General features: G+C 39.6%; 2 long non-coding RNA genes across 3 annotated transcripts in view; one reads left to right on the forward strand and one right to left on the reverse strand.

The window, feature by feature from the left end:
• Window positions 1–8,306, forward strand: part of LOC122552739 — a 39,527-nt gene that overhangs the window by 26,949 nt on the left and 4,272 nt on the right. For both annotated transcript variants that reach the window (XR_006312472.1, XR_006312471.1), the window contains exon 2: window positions 5,135–5,198. This is a non-coding gene — a long non-coding RNA (uncharacterized LOC122552739). The remainder of the gene's footprint in view (window positions 1–5,134; window positions 5,199–8,306) is intronic.
• Window positions 1–8,306, reverse strand: part of LOC122552740 — a 49,223-nt gene that overhangs the window by 23,527 nt on the left and 17,390 nt on the right. The window lies entirely within an intron of this gene.

The following is an 8,306-nucleotide window of genomic DNA, read 5'->3' on the forward strand; positions in this document are numbered from 1 at the left end:
GAAATGGGTAAAGGTGGATAAATCCCCAGGACTTGAACAGGTGTATGCTAGAACTCTGTGGGAAGCTAGAGCAGTGATTGCTGGGCCTCTTGCTGAATATTTGTATCATCGATAGTCACAAGTGAGGTGCCAGAAGACTGGAGGTTGGCTAATGCTGTGCCACTGTTTAAGAAGGATGGTAAGGGCAAGCCAGGGAACTATAGACCAGTGAGCCTGATGTCGGTGGTGGGCAAGTTGTTGGAGGGAATCCTGAGGGACAGGATGTACATGTATTTGGAAAGGCAGGGACTGATTAGGGATAGTCAACATGGCTTTGTGCAGAGGAAATTATGTCTCACAAACTTGATTGAGTTTTTTGAGGAAGTAACAAAGACGATTGATGAGGGCAGAGATGTGATCTATATGGACCTCAGTAAGGCGTTTGACAAGGTTCCCCATGGGAAACTGATTAGCAAGGTTAGATCTCACGGAATACAGGGAGAATTAGCCATTTGGATACAGTACTGGCTCAAAGGTAGAAGACAGAGGGTGGTGGTAGAGGGTTGTTTTTCAGAGTGGAGGCCTGGGACCAGTGGAGTGCCACAAGGATCAGTGCTGGGTCCTCTACTTTTTGACATTTACATAAATGATTTGGATGCGAGCATAAGAGGTAAAGTTAGTAAGTTTGCAGATGACACCAAAATTGGAGGTGTCGTGGACAGCAAAGAGGGTTACCTCAGATTACAACAGGATCTTGACCAGATGGGCCAATGGGCTGAGAAGTGGCAGATGGAGTTTAATTCAGATAAATGTGAACCGACACTCCTCAGAACAAATCCCCTCAGCTCTACCCTAGTTCTTCTTCCAATTGCGTTAAAACCCTTGATCTTTTTCAATGTTTCTGCTTGGAACTAGATTCTTTCTATCCCCTGTTTCTTCATCCCTCACACCAAGCACAGAGTTTTGCGGGAGTAGGGAAGGGAAGAACTGCTCATTGCCACCCCTTTCAGAGGTAGGTTTGTGGCCAAACATCGGACACGGAAGAAGCCTACCTTGCCATCATAAACCCCATGGACAGACTAAACTTTTGCAGAGTGGGAGGATGTCACGCCTTCATAGCATTCCCACAGTGTGGAAACAGGCCATTCGGCCTGACAAATCCACACGTCTGAAGAACATCCCACCCAGACCCCCATCCCCTATCCCTGCATTTCCCATTGTGCAATCCACACTAGGCTGTACATCCCTTGTCACTCCAGGACAATTTAGCATAGCCAATCCATCTAGCTGGCACATCTTTGGACTGTGGGAGGAAAGTGGAGCACCTGGAAGAAACTCGCGCAGACATGAGGAGAATGAGCAAACTCCACACAGGCAGTTGCCCAAGGGTGGAATTGAACCTGGGTCTCTGACGCTGTGAGGCAGCAGTACTGACCACTGAGACCTTTTGGAGCTTCAATCCCAGCAGCAACATGAGCCTGTGAGTGCACACTGCTTGGATGGCAAACAGGAAGAAGGCATCAATGAAATCTGTCCAGGTAAATCAGAGGCATTGGTGGGGAGGATTTGAGCTTAATTAATTATTTCAATATGTCAAGTAGGTGCCAAGGTTGGCATTTTTCCTGAACCACAGAGGTCAGGTCAGGGTCCAGATTCTGCCTGACATATTCACTCCACCAACTGAAAACATACCTAATAAGTAAAATCAACCCCTTGTTAAGTCACCCCTCAGATTCTGCTTTTCCAAAAGAAAAGCCATTTAAGCCTTCCACATTTTTAAAATCCCCTTTCCTGGCAAGATAATTTCAAATCTTTTCTTGTCCTTTTGTAGTGTGATCACATCCTTTCCTGGAATACAGTAACCAGATATCTGTACTTTAACAGGTGTTTTATGCTGTTCTGAGATAACCTTCCAGACGTATATGGCTCTTTTGCGGTTCTCCGTCCTCATAAATTATTCACAAAACTATATGTATGCGTCATGTTTATTTTTAATATGGAGCAGAGCAAGGATGCAGGCGCAGAGTCTAACTTAGCCAAAATGGCTATTCAGCCCCATGTTGATGGCATTAGTTTGATCTTGACACAAGCCATCTAACCAACAGAGCTAACTGGTCCTCCGTTTATGTTCTGTGCATCAGCAAATTAAGGAAAGAAACCCATAGAACTTGCGAACCACCATCCACTTGTCCTGCTACTTTAAGAACGCTAAGGACATGTGCTTTGGGAACCTCTGTTCTTTACCATTTTAGATTTTCCTAAAATTTCAATGTGCATTCCTTATCTGTTTATGCTCCTCAAATTGTATTCCCTCACACATCCCCGAGTTAAATTCAGGTACCACTTTTCTGCCCAGTAGACCAGCCCATTGATATCTTTGTTCTCTCACAATGGCCAAATTTGCATTACCTGGAAAATTCTTAATCATACTTGTTACATTTAAATCCAAGTCACTAATATATATATAAAACATTAAAAACAAGGATTTGATCTCTAAGCTCTGAAAGAAACTCAATGGAAGCAATCAATTGTAATATATTTATGTTCATATATGCTTAACAATCTTTTGGTCCTTTTGTAAAATTACCTCACTGAGCTGTGTTAAACATCAATTCAATGGAAGGGATGGAATTGGAGAGACATACAAATTGCTTTTCCTTGTTAAGTAATAATATCAAAAAGCTACCTGCTGAAAAAGAAATCTGTAAGTTGATTGCCTTTTAACATATCCTAATTTAATTCATTCAGTTTATGGAGGTTAGCTATTAACACACAAATAAACTCCCCAGTTGTTCTGCCAAAAGCAAATCTCCATTTGTTAACAAAATGTCTTAATGAGAAACATCATATATTAATAGTTCTTTTTTCCCTTCTCTTTTAGCCAGCAGAAAGCAGCATCCTGCTATCATCATTTGCAGACAAAAGAAACTTTAACAGCTTTCTTGTCATTACACATTGGTGCTCTACCTGCTTCTTGCTAGTTCCAATGACTTGAAACCCTTGGAAGTCTGCATCATCATGCCTTTCCTATTATTGGAGTATGCACCCCCTCAACACACACACATTAACACATTTTGTGTTTAAACATAAGTTAAACACATGTTTTTAATGAAGCCTCCTAATTTAAGGAAGAAAACTGCATTGAGATTTATTGTTTCCTTATGCACTTTTGAAAGCAGCAAAATCATGATATTACTTCCAGTGACAAGGGATTTGATAATGATCTCTGTAAACTTGTTTTTCCTGTGTGGATGATTTGATAAAGGTTAATCAGTCCAACAATCAAAGCATTGGAGGAGTTGTTTGAAGGTAGGACTTTTATGTTAAATGATTGTTGCAAAAAAAGTGTGAATCCACTTTTGTTTAACTGTAAAAGTGTTTCTAACCATTACGCATTTTTGGCCAATTTTTTCAAAGAGAGGGGTACACACACACACACACACACACACACACACACATCTCTCTCTCTCCCTCTCTTTCTCTCTCTCGATTTAAAAAATAGATTTTAGAAAGTTTGCAAAGATTGTGGCAAAAACAAAGGGATGAAGGGATTTTAGATGAGAATTCCAGAGAATAGAATGAGAGGCTGAAAGTTCACCCATCAGTGGTGCAGCAAAGAGGATCAAGGGCTAAAGTAAAAGTAGATGTCAGGATGAAGGAAGTTACAGAAATATGGTATTGTAAGATAATGGCGACATTTGAAAATTGTTGTATTTAAAATTCAATGTTATTTTATTAATTATTTTGTGCTCATGAAAATAAAGATTAATAACCTGGTGAAGAGAACGCTCTTCAATTTCAACTAGCAAAAGTTAGCATTGGGAGATGTACAGCAAAGGAAGTTACGTACCACCACTAACGTCCAATACATGTACTTGGCCCAATCTTTAAATGCTACTTTTATTTTATTAGCATGCCATTGCTATTTACTACATCAGCCATTCTTGTGACCTTAGCCCTTATTGACTGCCAACACGTGAATAATTTTATGTTACAACACCTTGTTTGACAGCTAGGTTAATATGCTTGACTAAATAAAGATGCAGGTTTCTTTCATGTGAACAGAAGAATGTGAGAAAAAAAGGTCTCCTCTCAAACATGCTTTAATATTCAATACAATTATGGTTTATAATCTGCCAGAATAAAACCATTTTATGTGGTCCTCATGCCCCTAACGATCTGATCATCTGTCTATCTCAGGTTGAAATTTATTTAACCATAGAACATTGGCATTGAAAATTCCAAAGATCCAGATCTTTTTTTCCTCATGCGAGACTGTGCCCCATGTTCTAGATTCCTGAGCAAAGGGAAACAACTTATTAGTATCCAACTTGTCAAGTTCCTTCAGAATCTAATATGTTTTAATCACAATTGGGAATGGGTAATTTTTACAGGGGTAAGGGATAGAGAGAAAGTGAGTGAGAGAGGAGACTTTTATTCATCAGTTAGTGTTGATAAAAATCAAGGCCTATGTTAGGAAAACAATGTGTTAACATACTGACCTACCCTATCTCTTGTTCCTTAGGTTTATATAGAGTCATACAGCATGGAAAGACATCCTTCAGTTCAACTCGTCCATGTGACCAAGTTTCTAAAACTAAACGAGTCCCATTTGCTTCCATTTGACTCATATCTCTTTAAACTTTTCCTATTCATATACCTGTCCAAATGTCTTTTAAATATCACTGAACCTGCAACTACCACTTCCTCTGGCAGTTCATTTCATGTAGGAACCACCATCTGTGTGAAAAGGTTGCCCTTCAGGCCCTTTAAATCTTTCTCTCTCATTTTAAAATTATGTCCTCAATTTTGGACTCACAACAGAGGAGAAATCTGATTTTTAGTTGCTCTGCTTTTAATCAAAAGTCATTGTTACACCTCGTTCTCCAAATGAAGACCATCTTTCTGACAGCTTTTTGTGGTCTGCTGTCTGTTCTCTGGCCTCCTACATTTTGTCCACGTGAGTGGGGGTGGGGAGGGATGGAGAGGTGTGGGATTGCAGAGCGGGCAGGAAACAACATGGGAGAGGTGTTCTAACTTAGCTGTATTTTGGTATCCAAGCACTTTGCATAAACAGATTAGCCGTTAAACATTACATTGTTGTTTGAAAAACTTTGCTTTGTGTAAATTGCCTGCTGAATTTCTTACATTACAGAATTAATTGCACAGCTAAAGTACTGTACTCCATTGGCTGCCAAGAACGCTTGATATAATAACAGGTATAGCTTTTCTATTATTCTTTTTATTATTTTATTCACAAGCGCTCTACTCAGCATAGCACGTTATTATAGAATTTTTGACAGATTACCTTTGATATTCCTGTATTTCTTCCTCCGATGTCTTTCCCAGATTTACTTTAACAAATTCCTGATTGATGCTTTTGCACAAACATGTAAATATTGTTTCCGACCATGAACAAAATTTGGTTTTGCTCCAACTCTGAGTGTACTATTTTATTTGTGGAAATATTAGTTGGAAAATTCATTGACACAAAATAAACAAATTAGGAAATTCTTCAGAGCTGCTTTCACTCCATCAGGATCAGCAATTGCATGAACACCTCTGTCATGAATAGTTTTAGGGATCTAATTATAAAAATGATATATCAAGAATTAAAAGCTTTGTCTATTGAAGAAGTAGTCACTATGGCTATGGGGTTACAGTAATTAAGTAAAATTGAAGATATTTGGTTTTATATCACTGAAATGGTTAAGGGAGTCCTGAACGCGTCTTCTAGGTGTTGAAGGTTATAGGCAAATAAGAACCTCTGAGGCTGTAAGATTTCAATGAGACAGAACTTTAGGAAAAAATGCAAGAATTTTTAAAAATAGGTAGAAAAATGGCATTGATTTAATTTTTTGAGACAAAGAGAAAGAATTTGGAAACTCATTATAACAAACATACATGACAGAAATAGGTCAATTGAACCAATGTGATGTTTCCAGTGTTTAGTTTTCACTTGTCTCTCCTCCCATTCCATTTGCCCCATGTTAGCTATTCAGCATATCTTTCCAGTCCTTTTCTCTCTTTAACTCATCTAGCATCTAAATTAATTACCACAACCATTTCTGGTGGTCGTAAAAATATTTCTCCTTGATCTGATATGCCTCAACACAGCTGCCAGTTTGTTACTCCTCTCCAATTTTTTTTTGTGATCTGATGCTGCTCCACATTTCTGACTGGATCTTCCATTCTGGACTAATTAAAAAATATTGGGTGTACATCCCATGAAGTGCTCCATCATAGAAATATAGCATCAAGGGAAGACAAAGCATATCTCTTAGCAGTATTTGCTACAGTAAGATAAGTCTATATGTCCACTTTGAATGTTAGTGGATAGGTGAAAGCATGAATGCTGGTGAATGGCAAATGTGTGAATGGATGCAAAATGGAGGGATACATAGATGGGATATGTGGGTGAGGTAAGTGGGTCAGTGAATGATATGGCAGGTAGGTTAAATGATAGGTTGTAGGGTGGTTAGGATGGAAGGCTAATTGGATGAGAAATGCTTGGGATGTTAGGTTGGCAGGGGTGGGGGGATAGGATAGTAGGTGAATGAGGTGACTAGGTGGATGAATGAATACTTGGGTAGGGGTCAGCCAGGTTGGGTCACATAGTGTTGTCAAATCAGAGTCCAATCAGGATGAGTCATAGGGTAGATTAGCTGTCTGATGAGAGTTAGCATGTTGGATCAGGATAGTCAGGTTAGATCAGTGGCTAGTTGATTTGTGTTGAGAGCGTTGTCAGCTCAGATTGGACTGGATGACTTGGAAATCAGGGTGTTGGGGGACTAACTGAGCAGGGGAATCAGTTAGGGGTAGAGTGGAGAGTCAGGGAAGATCACTATGAGTGATGGATGGAGTTAATTTTACAGATTCCTAGAAGTTACACGAGGATATTTCAGTTCAACATTTCTGAGTAACTGCCAAGGTAAGTACATCAAAAATGTATGAAGTCTCTGACCCTAACTCAGAGACAGAGACTTTTTTTCGCAGAATCCTGGAGAATTGGAGAATTGTCCATTAGAAGTTCAAACTTCCAAAGAACTCAAGACTGGAAAATAATTTCCCGAATGGTTTCATTAATAGCAATTGAATATATATCACTTGTTTAGGTTGTTTAGCTTTAAGTTTTGGATTTTCCCAGAACTAAAACATTCTCACATAATTCATAATTTTGAATACCTCTATCAGTACCTACAAGTTTTTTCTTTCTACAAAATTCCCCATACTCTTCAATCCTTTCCAGAGATACCATACTTGTAAATAATGTACACTCTCCCATCTGCATTGCTGTCCTTTTAATAGCATGGTGCATAACATTTCAAACGGAGCATGAGCAGGTTTACCAGTTTAACGCAAGTTCTCTACTTTTGAGTTCTATACTCCAGAATTAAATCACAGTGCTTGATTTAGCATTTGCAGTTGTTTTACTTATTGAGATTCTGCTTTACACAATTTATCTTTCTCAATCCCTAGATTTCTTTTGTGTTATATAAGACCATAAGACCATAAGACATAGGAGTGGAAGTAAGGCCATTCGGCCCATCGAGTCCACTCCGCCATTCAATCATGGCTGATGCGCATTTCAGCTCCACTTACCAGCGTTCTCCCCGTAGCCCTTAATTCCTCTAGACAACAAGAATCTATCAATCTCGGCCTTGAAGACATTGAGCGTCCCGGCTTCCACTGCACTCCGTGGCAATGAATTCCACAGGCCCACCACTCTCTGGCTGAAGAAATGTCTCCGCATTTCTGTTCTGAAATGACCCCCTCTAATTCTAAGGCTGTGTACACGGGTCCTAGTCTCCTCGTCTAACAGAAACAATTTCCTAGCATCCACCTTTTCCAAACCATGTATTATTTTGTACGTCTCTATTAAGTCTCCACTTAATCTTCTAAACTCCAACGAATACAATCCCAGTATCCTCAGCCGTTCCTCATATGTTAGACCTGTCATTCCAGGGATCATCCGTGTGAACCTCCGCTGGACACGTTCCAGTGCCAGTATGTCCTTCCTGAGGTGTGGGGACCAAAACTGGACACAGTACTCCAAATGGGGCCTAACCAGAGCTTTATAAAGTCTTAGTAGTACATCTCTGCTGTTATATTGCAACCCTCTTGAGATAAGAGACAACATTGCATTCGCTTTCTTAATCACGGACTCAACCTGCATGTTTACCTTTAGAGAATCCTCGACTAGCACTCCCAGATCCCTTTGTGCTTTAGCTTTATTAATTTTCTCACCATTTAGAAAGTAGTCTATGCTTTTATCCTTTTTGCCAAAGTGCAAGACCTCGCACCTGCTCACGTTAAATTCCATCAGC

The sequence above is a fragment of the Chiloscyllium plagiosum genome, chromosome 9 (genome assembly GCF_004010195.1).
Source record: "Chiloscyllium plagiosum isolate BGI_BamShark_2017 chromosome 9, ASM401019v2, whole genome shotgun sequence".
NCBI classification, from domain to species: Eukaryota; Metazoa; Chordata; class Chondrichthyes; order Orectolobiformes; family Hemiscylliidae; genus Chiloscyllium; species Chiloscyllium plagiosum.